This window comes from Rhinoderma darwinii, chromosome 3 (genome assembly GCF_050947455.1).
Source record: "Rhinoderma darwinii isolate aRhiDar2 chromosome 3, aRhiDar2.hap1, whole genome shotgun sequence".
NCBI lineage: Eukaryota > Metazoa > Chordata > Amphibia > Anura > Rhinodermatidae > Rhinoderma > Rhinoderma darwinii.
This window is the reverse complement of record NC_134689.1, coordinates 130,010,285-130,023,474: the sequence shown is the minus strand read 5'-3', so window position 1 is coordinate 130,023,474 and position 13,190 is coordinate 130,010,285. Positions and strand designations below refer to the sequence as shown.

Genomic DNA, 13,190 nt, shown 5'->3' with positions numbered 1-13,190 from the left:
ACAGGTATCCGCTGTAGCATACAGGTAAAACTTCACTATAACGGCCAGGATCAATAATGCAGTTTAACCATGGCACGTAAGCCAATGTAATTTTGCGGTTGCCCCCTCTCTATCGACTTAAAGAGGCTCTGTCACCAGATTTTGCAACCCCTATCTGCTATTGCAGCAGAAGAAATAGGGGAGGAAACCTCCAGCTCACCAGTTATGTGCGTCTCCTGACTCTCTGCTCGGATTCCCGCTACGGCTGGCGGTATATAATAGAAAAAACAAGGGAAGTAATCCAGCGCTGAGTCCAGTTGTAAGTTTAAAAAGGAAGCGTTGTTCCCATCTTTATTGAAGTAATATTAAAAATCGTAGGGAGACGCAGTCCCAGAAAAATTGTGAGTAGGCAGTATGCCCCAGCCTACGCGTTTCGAGCAGCTCCTGTGCTCTTAATCATGGCAAAGAAGTATGAGGACAACCATCGTCCTGTCTGCTTAAAAAGCGTAACTAATTAGTACGCAAGAAAAACAGGTGAATGATTAACCCTGACTGCTAATTAACTTCTCAGGTGAGATCCTCCTATATATGGATGAGATACGGGAAGTATATGTTAAACATAGAGAGGAAAACCCTTTCTATGATCCCTTAGTGTTAACACATCAAATGGTGAAAGAATATAGAAATTACAGCTGTATTAAGACCAATTCAGGGATGCTCAAAGCTGCAGTTTATAATATACCGGGTTAGATAGTAAATATAGCAGTCAGGACGACTTAGTCCCCACAGTTCTCACAACGTATATCACAGATGTTATCAATTCAATATACGAAATTTAAAAACAACAACACATATTCATGGTTTGGCTCAGTCAGAAGTATGACATTCTCCAACAAATACATATATGAGATATTAAAGTATGTAATATAAGCATCCAAAAACATATCGAGAATACAATTAAAAAGAAAAAGTGGGAATGTAACTCCCATCGAAATAAAATGTAAATCGATTTACACAAATATGATCTAAGTAAAGGTATGTAAACTGTATGATAATAATGATTACATGTTGTAAATATGATTACGTCAATCTCATGATCCCAAAACGTTATAATTAATTCCATGATGTTTTATATTGGAATTAAACAGAAAAAACAGTCAGGTCTGAATAGGTGTATAGAACATTAATGCGTTTTTTTCCCCAAAAATATATGCAAGAATCATTCTCAATGTTTCATATATTGGTTTGTTATAAAAAAGAAAGGGACATGTTATCTGAGTCCACGTTGAAAAAGAATGTTCCCAAAATTATTCCTGAAAAATCTATATGACATCAAACAGTGTCAGAGAACCCTTATTGTATACTGTATCTATTTGACATTGCGTACTCATGTATAATATACTTTATCCCTAGGTATGTGATAACGTTCGCAACAGGACATTGTTGGAGATATAAACCGATTTTCGCAGAGAGGAAAAGGCACGGTGCCTATATTTTATCTATGAGGAAGATAGAATGCAACCTGAAACTACATATCTAGAATATCAATGCATGAAGACCTGTTTATATGCGTTAAATTCTACAATATATGAAATAAAATAAATAAATAAATATATAAAACATATATGTATAATAGCTACCTCTGATGAAATGTAACTGTAGATGTAAATATCAAAAAATAAACAGAATTCATTCTGCACTGGATCAGATATTCAATAATTATGGATTGTATCTCACGGGAAAAATACTCCACATGGGGAATATATCCCGGACATCTAGATGTAAAAGTTGTCCTTGTGCGACTATATGAAACTGACATTAATATATTCTATCAAGAATTACATAAATGACCCATATAACTAATGGTACTATTCAAAAATATGTAGTACTTAATAAATTTCAAGTACATTATTCCATATAGAAGGGACCCCCTAACAGATGTTAATAGTGAGGAATATTAAATATAAATTACGTAGTCACCCCCTGTGTTATATCGAATGATTTATATACTGGAACCTAATATTATCTGTGAGTGTATAGAATATTAATATACGATCCCCAAGAACAATCGGATTACGATAAATTCCAATGGTTCAAATATTATCACACAATATCAGGTCAATAACTCGGATTGCAACCGTCCCTGTCCATACTAAATGGTGCTGAAAACTCTCTGACCTATTACAATAGAACATTATGTAAGGAAAATACCTGAAGAGATCCGAACCCTTGATTGGATCCCCGTGAAGGGAATATTTAACTGTCACAATATTATACCCATTCATCTCAACACGAGTATCTGAAAGACCCTCGGAGAGAGAGGGTTCCGTGACTAATGTCGCTGTCCTCAATGTATGGTGCTGAAAGGAGTATTTGGCTATCATGGTAGTATATCCATTCATCTCAACACGAGTATCAGATTATGATAAATTCCAGTGGTTCAAATACTATCACACAATATCAGGTCAATGACTCAGATTGCAACTGTCCCTGTCCAGACTAAATGGTGCTGAAAACTCTCTGACCTATTACAATAGAGCGTTATGTGAGGAAAATACCTGAAGAGATCCGAACCCTTGATTGGATCCCCGTGGAGGGAATATTTAACTGTCACAATATTATACCCATTCATCTCAACACGAGTATCTGAAAGACACTCGGAGAGAGAGGGTTCCGTGACTGATGTCGCTGTCCTCAAAGTATGGTGCTGAAAGGAGTATTAAGCTATCATGGTAGTATATCCATTCATCTCAACACGAGTATCTGAAGGATACCCAGAAAGAGAGGGTTCCGTGACTGATGTCGTTGTCCTCAATGTATGGTGCTGAAAGTGATGGTAAGTTACAATCTCTCGGGCGTGTCTCCTAATATCTGATCCAATAGTATGTACTACCAATCTCTTACCCTATACCTAATGGTACTAGATGTATTTAGAACTATCACCAAAGAAAGGGGGGTATGTGGTGAATATCTGTAAGGTCAAAATCCCTAAAAAGAGTCCCCTTAATTGGAGTGGGTAGATATAAGAATGAAATGCCCGCTTATCTCAACGAAAATACCACAGGGATATTGAAGGGAAGAAACAACCCATTACATGATATATGTTATATTCACGATTGATGGTACTACAAATATTAATGAGCCACAATGTAGCTCCATAATAAATAATCTTCCCATAGGGAAGTACATGAGAGTTGTTAAACTCACAAAGACTTGTGCAGATAAAGATCAATACTTGTATGTAACTTATGATTTTAATAATGAAACATGAGTTCCTTCTTAACATTCAAACCCTGTGGGAATCGTGTTTCCAAATTGTAAATCCAGAAGGCTTCCCTCGTTAACAGGCGTTGTCTAATATTCCCCCCTCTTACATTACCTCTGACTTTTTCCACTGCATAGCAGCAAAATGAGTTGACACAACGGTTGTGTTGTAAAATGAAGTGTCTGGAGATATTTGAGATATTCAAAAAATTGGGGTTCCTGATATAGCTTAGATGTTCTAAAACCCGGAGTTTGAATTTCCTAATGGTACACCCCACGTACTTAAGCTTGCAAATGGTACATTCTATGACATAGACGACATTATTGCTATTACAGTTGATGTACGATTTTATTGGAAAATTGATGCTACCTGAGGAATTTGAAAAATCCTTGGTGATCTTGGAAAAGTTACAGACCTTACATGGATGTGTCCCACATTTAAAGTATCCTTTATGGGTTAACCACGTGGGTTTAGGAAGACTAGTAGTCAATAGAGACGGGGCCAGCATATTACCAAGGGTTGGAGGTCTCCGCGATACCACCCGACACCCACTTCTCAATACCTCTTCTAATTTAGTATCTTCATACAACAAGGGAATGTACCTAAGTACCATGTTTTTGATAAGATTGAATTGGTTGCTGTATTGAAGTACCAAAGTAGGTATATCAGTGTCTACTGTACCAGAGCTTGTAGTGTCTGAATTGCGTTCGATGGAAAGGAGACCATCCCTATCTTTATCTTTAACAATGGTTTTGGCCCTTTCCAATGTCCAATTCCTATACCCACGGGCTGTAAGTCTGCGACATATTCTAGATTCCTCCTTAATGTATCCCAATTGTGTGCTACAATTCCTCTTGGCCCTTGTCAACTCACCCACGGGTATTGCCATGATAGTGTGCTTAGGATGACAACTGGTGGCATGTAGTATCGTATTCCCCGATATGGGTTTATGATAAATCTCTGTGCACACCCTTGAACCATTTTTGGAAATAAATTTGATATCCAAAAAATTAATGGTTGTGTCATTGATAACATGTGTAAACCTTAGGTTGAGATCATTATCATTCATGAAGGTCATGAACTCCTGTATGGCAGACACATCGCCCTCCCAAATAAATAGGAGGTCGTCGATGTATCTGCCATACCAGTGGACATGACCCACATATGGGTTGGACAAGGAAAAAAGAGTGGACTCCTCCCACCAGGACATGACCAGATTGGCCAAGGACGGAGAGAACTTAGCCCCCATAGAAACTCCCCTCCTCTGAAGATAGAAGGTGCCCGCAAAATTGAAATAATTGTGAGACATCAAAAAAATGGTCACCTTGACTATAAAATTTTGCAAAATCGGGTCATATCCACTGTACTTGAGTAAATGGTGGGTGAGGGCCTCAATAGCAACGTGATGTGGAATACTTGTGTAGAGAGAGACCACATCACAACTCAACCAAGTATGGTCTGAGTTCCAGATTTTGTTCTGAAAGATAGAAAGAACGTCTTTCGTATCCCTCAAATGACCTGGCGTCCTTAGGACCAAAGGTTGAAGGTGGCAATCCAGCCACTCTGAAATTCTCTCTGTTAAGGACCCTATACCGGATACTATAGGCCGCATCGGGGGCGGAACAATGCCCTTGTGTGTTTTGGGCAATGCGTGCATTATAGGTATTACCGGGAATTCCACATATAGATAGTCATATTCTTTTTTGCTTAATAGTCCCTCAACCAACCCTTCATCAAGTACACTTCTCAATGCCCTGGAGAAGTCATTAGTGGGATTTTCACACATTTTAACATAAGTATTGGCGTCATCCAACAACAGGAAGATTTGGTCCATATACATGGCCCTATCCATAATGGCAATGGACCCTCCCTTATCCGCCATCCGAACCACGATGTCCACATTTTCTTTCAAAGATTTGATTGCTTGTTTCTCCGCAATGGATAAATTATGAGAGGTTTTGTCACATCCAGTTAGATTCTTGATTTTATGTAGCTCTCTCTCTATAATTGATTGAAAAGTGTCCATAGCTTCGGTGCGGGACTGAGTTGGATAGAACCTGGGATTTTTAGTAATAAATTTAGGAGTTTGACTGGTGTTTAAATTCTGTGTTTGTTCGCCCGCCAGATCTTCCAAGCATAGTAATGCCAACTGTTCTTGAAACATGAGCGTCCTATAGTTGTTGATATTAACCGTGGAGTTTGTTATTTGGTCATCTGTAGTCGCCTCTGAAGTAAGGAAGTGCCTTTTCACCGTGAGATTACGGACAAACTTATTAATATCAAGAAGAGTGGAAAAGACATCAAAATTTTGATTAGGCACGAAATTCAGTCCCCTTGATAGGACCTTGAATTGTATCGGGGAGAGAGGTACAGATGATAGATTGATCACAGGGGAACCTAGATGTGATCAATCTATCATCTGTACCTCTCTCCCCGATACAATTCAAGGTCCTATCAAGGGGACTGAATTTCGTGCCTAATCAAAATTTTGATGTCTTTTCCACTCTTCTTGATATTAATAAGTTTGTCCGTAATCTCACGGTGAAAAGGCACTTCCTTACTTCAGAGGCGACTACAGATGACCAAATAACAAACTCCACGGTTAATATCAACAACTATAGGACGCTCATGTTTCAAGAACAGTTGGCATTACTATGCTTGGAAGATCTGGCGGGCGAACAAACACAGAATTTAAACACCAGTCAAACTCCTAAATTTATTACTAAAAATCCCAGGTTCTATCCAACTCAGTCCCGCACCGAAGCTATGGACACTTTTCAATCAATTATAGAGAGAGAGCTACATAAAATCAAGAATCTAACTGGATGTGACAAAACCTCTCATAATTTATCCATTGCGGAGAAACAAGCAATCAAATCTTTGAAAGAAAATGTGGACATCGTGGTTCGGATGGCGGATAAGGGAGGGTCCATTGCCATTATGGATAGGGCCATGTATATGGACCAAATCTTCCTGTTGTTGGATGACGCCAATACTTATGTTAAAATGTGTGAAAATCCCACTAATGACTTCTCCAGGGCATTGAGAAGTGTACTTGATGAAGGGTTGGTTGAGGGACTATTAAGCAAAAAAGAATATGACTATCTATATGTGGAATTCCCGGTAATACCTATAATGCACGCATTGCCCAAAACACACAAGGGCATTGTTCCGCCCCCGATGCGGCCTATAGTATCCGGTATAGGGTCCTTAACAGAGAGAATTTCAGAGTGGCTGGATTGCCACCTTCAACCTTTGGTCCTAAGGACGCCAGGTCATTTGAGGGATACGAAAGACGTTCTTTCTATCTTTCAGAACAAAATCTGGAACTCAGACCATACTTGGTTGAGTTGTGATGTGGTCTCTCTCTACACAAGTATTCCACATCACGTTGCTATTGAGGCCCTCACCCACCATTTACTCAAGTACAGTGGATATGACCCGATTTTGCAAAATTTTATAGTCAAGGTGACCATTTTTTTGATGTCTCACAATTATTTCAATTTTGCGGGCACCTTCTATCTTCAGAGGAGGGGAGTTTCTATGGGGGCTAAGTTCTCTCCGTCCTTGGCCAATCTGGTCATGTCCTGGTGGGAGGAGTCCACTCTTTTTTCCTTGTCCAACCCATATGTGGGTCATGTCCACTGGTATGGCAGATACATCGACGACCTCCTATTTATTTGGGAGGGCGATGTGTCTGCCATACAGGAGTTCATGACCTTCATGAATGATAATGATCTCAACCTAAGGTTTACACATGTTATCAATGACACAACCATTAATTTTTTGGATATCAAATTTATTTCCAAAAATGGTTCAAGGGTGTGCACAGAGATTTATCATAAACCCATATCGGGGAATACGATACTACATGCCACCAGTTGTCATCCTAAGCACACTATCATGGCAATACCCGTGGGTGAGTTGACAAGGGCCAAGAGGAATTGTAGCACACAATTGGGATACATTAAGGAGGAATCTAGAATATGTCGCAGACTTACAGCCCGTGGGTATAGGAATTGGACATTGGAAAGGGCCAAAACCATTGTTAAAGATAAAGATAGGGATGGTCTCCTTTCCATCGAACGCAATTCAGACACTACAAGCTCTGGTACAGTAGACACTGATATACCTACTTTGGTACTTCAATACAGCAACCAATTCAATCTTATCAAAAACATGGTACTTAGGTACATTCCCTTGTTGTATGAAGATACTAAATTAGAAGAGGTATTGAGAAGTGGGTGTCGGGTGGTATCGCGGAGACCTCCAACCCTTGGTAATATGCTGGCCCCGTCTCTATTGACTACTAGTCTTCCTAAACCCACGTGGTTAACCCATAAAGGATACTTTAAATGTGGGACACATCCATGTAAGGTCTGTAACTTTTCCAAGATCACCAAGGATTTTTCAAATTCCTCAGGTAGCATCAATTTTCCAATAAAATCGTACATCAACTGTAATAGCAATAATGTCGTCTATGTCATAGAATGTACCATTTGCAAGCTTAAGTACGTGGGGTGTACCATTAGGAAATTCAAACTCCGGGTTTTAGAACATCTAAGCTATATCAGGAACCCCAATTTTTTGAATATCTCAAATATCTCCAGACACTTCATTTTACAACACAACCGTTGTGTCAACTCATTTTGCTGCTATGCAGTGGAAAAAGTCAGAGGTAATGTAAGAGGGGGGAATATTAGACAACGCCTGTTAACGAGGGAAGCCTTCTGGATTTACAATTTGGAAACACGATTCCCACAGGGTTTGAATGTTAAGAAGGAACTCATGTTTCATTATTAAAATCATAAGTTACATACAAGTATTGATCTTTATCTGCACAAGTCTTTGTGAGTTTAACAACTCTCATGTACTTCCCTATGGGAAGATTATTTATTATGGAGCTACATTGTGGCTCATTAATATTTGTAGTACCATCAATCGTGAATATAACATATATCATGTAATGGGTTGTTTCTTCCCTTCAATATCCCTGTGGTATTTTCGTTGAGATAAGCGGGCATTTCATTCTTATATCTACCCACTCCAATTAAGGGGACTCTTTTTAGGGATTTTGACCTTACAGATATTCACCACATACCCCCCTTTCTTTGGTGATAGTTCTAAATACATCTAGTACCATTAGGTATAGGGTAAGAGATTGGTAGTACATACTATTGGATCAGATATTAGGAGACACGCCCGAGAGATTGTAACTTACCATCACTTTCAGCACCATACATTGAGGACAACGACATCAGTCACGGAACCCTCTCTTTCTGGGTATCCTTCAGATACTCGTGTTGAGATGAATGGATATACTACCATGATAGCTTAATACTCCTTTCAGCACCATACTTTGAGGACAGCGACATCAGTCACGGAACCCTCTCTCTCCGAGTGTCTTTCAGATACTCGTGTTGAGATGAATGGGTATAATATTGTGACAGTTAAATATTCCCTCCACGGGGATCCAATCAAGGGTTCGGATCTCTTCAGGTATTTTCCTCACATAACGCTCTATTGTAATAGGTCAGAGAGTTTTCAGCACCATTTAGTCTGGACAGGGACAGTTGCAATCTGAGTCATTGACCTGATATTGTGTGATAGTATTTGAACCACTGGAATTTATCATAATCTGATACTCGTGTTGAGATGAATGGATATACTACCATGATAGCCAAATACTCCTTTCAGCACCATACATTGAGGACAGCGACATTAGTCACGGAACCCTCTCTCTCCGAGGGTCTTTCAGATACTCGTGTTGAGATGAATGGGTATAATATTGTGACAGTTAAATATTCCCTTCACGGGGATCCAATCAAGGGTTCGGATCTCTTCAGGTATTTTCCTTACATAATGTTCTATTGTAATAGGTCAGAGAGTTTTCAGCACCATTTAGTATGGACAGGGACGGTTGCAATCCGAGTTATTGACCTGATATTGTGTGATAATATTTGAACCATTGGAATTTATCGTAATCCGATTGTTCTTGGGGATCGTATATTAATATTCTATACACTCACAGATAATATTAGGTTCCAGTATATAAATCATTCGATATAACACAGGGGGTGACTACGTAATTTATATTTAATATTCCTCACTATTAACATCTGTTAGGGGGTCCCTTCTATATGGAATAATGTACTTGAAATTTATTAAGTACTACATATTTTTGAATAGTACCATTAGTTATATGGGTCATTTATGTAATTCTTGATAGAATATATTAATGTCAGTTTCATATAGTCGCACAAGGACAACTTTTACATCTAGATGTCCGGGATATATTCCCCATGTGGAGTATTTTTCCCGTGAGATACAATCCATAATTATTGAATATCTGATCCAGTGCAGAATGAATTCTGTTTATTTTTTGATATTTACATCTACAGTTACATTTCATCAGAGGTAGCTATTATACATATATGTTTTATATATTTATTTATTTATTTTATTTCATATATTGTAGAATTTAACGCATATAAACAGGTCTTCATGCATTGATATTCTAGATATGTAGTTTCAGGTTGCATTCTATCTTCCTCATAGATAAAATATAGGCACCGTGCCTTTTCCTCTCTGCGAAAATCGGTTTATATCTCCAACAATGTCCTGTTGCGAACGTTATCACATACCTAGGGATAAAGTATATTATACATGAGTACGCAATGTCAAATAGATACAGTATACAATAAGGGTTCTCTGACACTGTTTGATGTCATATAGATTTTTCAGGAATAATTTTGGGAACATTCTTTTTCAACGTGGACTCAGATAACATGTCCCTTTCTTTTTTATAACAAACCAATATATGAAACATTGAGAATGATTCTTGCATATATTTTTGGGGAAAAAAACGCATTAATGTTCTATACACCTATTCAGACCTGACTGTTTTTTCTGTTTAATTCCAATATAAAACATCATGGAATTAATTATAACGTTTTGGGATCATGAGATTGACGTAATCATATTTACAACATGTAATCATTATTATCATACAGTTTACATACCTTTACTTAGATCATATTTGTGTAAATCGATTTACATTTTATTTCGATGGGAGTTACATTCCCACTTTTTCTTTTTAATTGTATTCTCGATATGTTTTTGGATGCTTATATTACATACTTTAATATCTCATATATGTATTTGTTGGAGAATGTTATACTTCTGACTGAGCCAAACCATGAATATGTGTTGTTGTTTTTAAATTTCGTATATTGAATTGATAACATCTGTGATATACGTTGTGAGAACTGTGGGGACTAAGTCGTCCTGACTGCTATATTTACTATCTAACCCGGTATATTATAAACTGCAGCTTTGAGCATCCCTGAATTGGTCTTAATACAGCTGTAATTTCTATATTCTTTCACCATTTGATGTGTTAACACTAAGGGATCATAGAAAGGGTTTTCCTCTCTATGTTTAACATATACTTCCCGTATCTCATCCATATATAGGAGGATCTCACCTGAGAAGTTAATTAGCAGTCAGGGTTAATCATTCACCTGTTTTTCTTGCGTACTAATTAGTTACGCTTTTTAAGCAGACAGGACGATGGTTGTCCTCATACTTCTTTGCCATGATTAAGAGCACAGGAGCTGCTCGAAACGCGTAGGCTGGGGCATACTGCCTACTCACAATTTTTCTGGGACTGCGTCTCCCTACGATTTTTAATATTACTTCAATAAAGATGGGAACAACGCTTCCTTTTTAAACTTACAACTGGACTCAGCGCTGGATTACTTCCCTTGTTTTTTCTGCTATTGCAGCAGATAGGCGCTGCAATGTAGATTACAGTAACGTTTTTATTTTTAAAAAATGAGCATTTTTGGCCAAGTTATGACCATTTTTGTAGTTATTCAAATGAGGCTTGCAAAAGTCCAAGTGGGTGTGTATTATGTGCGTACATCGGGGCGTTTTTAATACTTTTACTAGCTGGGCGTTCTGATGAGAAGTATCATCCACTTCCCTTCAGAACGCCCAGCTTCTGGCAGTGCAGATCTGTGACGTCACTCACAGGTCCTGCATCGTGTCGGACACATTGGCACCAGAGGCTACAGTTGATTCTGCAGCAGCATCAGCGTTTGCAGGTAAGTAGCTACATCGACTTACCTGCTAACGCCGATGCTGCTGCAGAATCATCTGTAGCCTCTGGTGCCGATGTGTCCTCGCTCGTCTGACACGATGCAGGACCTGTGAGTGACGTCACAGCGTGATCTGGCAGAAGCTGGGCGTTCTGAAGAGAAGTGGATGATACTTCTCGTCAGAGCGCCCAGCTAGTAAAAGTATTAAAAACGCCCACTTGGACTTTTACTTTTAAACACACCCACTTGGACTTTTGCAAGCCTCATTTGCATAACTACAAAAATGGTCATAACTTGGCCAAAAATGCTCGTTTTTTTAAAAATAAAAACGTTACTGTAATCTACATTGCAGCGCCTATCTGCTGCAATAGCAGATAGGGGTTGCAAAATCTGGTGACAGAGCCTCTTTAAATGCTGCAGCTGCTAACTAATTGGTTAAACGGATGGGAATCTGCGTTATCTCTGATCCCGGCTGTTACAGTGAAGTTTTGCCTATATGTTACAGCCGACACCTGCTGTTTATTTCAATAGGTAGAGGGAGTTAAGGTGGTATTACACGGCCCGATGTGGGCTGTGTAAATGAGCGCCGATCAACAAGACCACTCATTAATCGGCGCTAGTTTGCTCCTTTCACAAGGAGCTAGTATGTGGATGAGAGCTCATTACTCTGATGGCTCGTCCCCATATATATGTATCGTGTCGGCAGTACGTCTCCCTGTTTACACAGATGTGCTGCTGACAACGATAATATTTTCGGAATTTAAAATTATGCAATCAGCCGATGAATGAGCGTTCTGTGAACACTCGTTTGCCCGATAATTGTCCGGGGTAAGGATATGTTCATACGGCTTATTTTCGGAAGTTTTTTGGACAATAAGGGTATGTTCACAACGGCAGAAAAATCGGAAGCAGAACGCCTCCAAACATCTGCTCATTGATTTTAATGGGAAAAACTGTGTTCTGTTCCGACGGAGCGTTTTTTTTACGTGGCCGTTTTGAAAAACGGCTGCGTTAAACTCCCACGGAAAAAGTGCATGTGACTTCTGGAGACGTTTTTCAATGACTCTAGAAAAACGGCCGTGAAAAACTCTAGTTAATTAAAAAACGTCTGAAAATCAGGAGCGGTTTTCCCTTGAAAACAGCTCCGTATTTTCAGATGTTTTTTGCTAAGCGTGTGCACATACCCTAAAAGTCAGAAACCTACACTGAATGTGAAGGAGGTGTGCAAACATCACTCAGGTTTTGCATTTGAAAACCCTGTGGTTTTTAGGGTTTGCTACGGTTTTCTCTATTGGGCTAAATAGGGTTAGGGTTTTTAAAAGGCGCCCGTTCTTTTTAATGAAAAATCACAAGCACGTTAAAACACCAGTCTCCTCAGGAGACACCAGCGCTCACTTCCACCTACCTCACACCGGACTTTAATGTTTTAATCAGCCCATGAGTGCCCTGGATTATAAGAGGGTTCCAGCCCCTTCTTCGATGCCTGAGCGTTGTTTGTCATATCCTAGTTTGTCTAAGCTAATGGTCTCCTAGTGTGTTCGTGTTCCTGTATTCTGTGCTATCCTATTCTAGTGCCGTGCTGTGCTGCATCTACGCCTGTCCTGCTGCTCCACGCCTGACATCTACCCGCTGCCTAGTCCCAGCTGAGCCTGCCTTGCTACTGTCGGAGCTGCCACAGGTACCTTATACGAACTGTGGACTGCGTCCTGTTGGCCAGCTGCCATACCGTCAAGGCGGTACGGCCCAGTGGGTCCACGAACCCAACGTGACAGTACTCTCGGGCCATGGACCCCGCTGGTCGATCCAAGACCATGACGACGTCACAAGAGATGCGGGCGGATATG

General features: G+C 39.5%; 1 long non-coding RNA gene across 3 annotated transcripts in view; it reads right to left on the bottom strand.

The window, feature by feature from the left end:
• LOC142749123 (uncharacterized) overlaps positions 1-13,190 on the bottom strand; it is a 43,402-nt gene that overhangs the window by 14,681 nt on the left and 15,531 nt on the right. For 2 of the 3 annotated variants that reach the window (XR_012882374.1, XR_012882376.1), the window contains one exon: positions 9,607-9,888. The exons of the other annotated variant lie outside the window; for it this stretch is intronic. This is a non-coding gene — a long non-coding RNA (uncharacterized LOC142749123). Of the gene's footprint in view, positions 1-9,606; positions 9,889-13,190 lie in introns of those variants that run through there. 3 annotated transcript variants of the gene reach the window in all.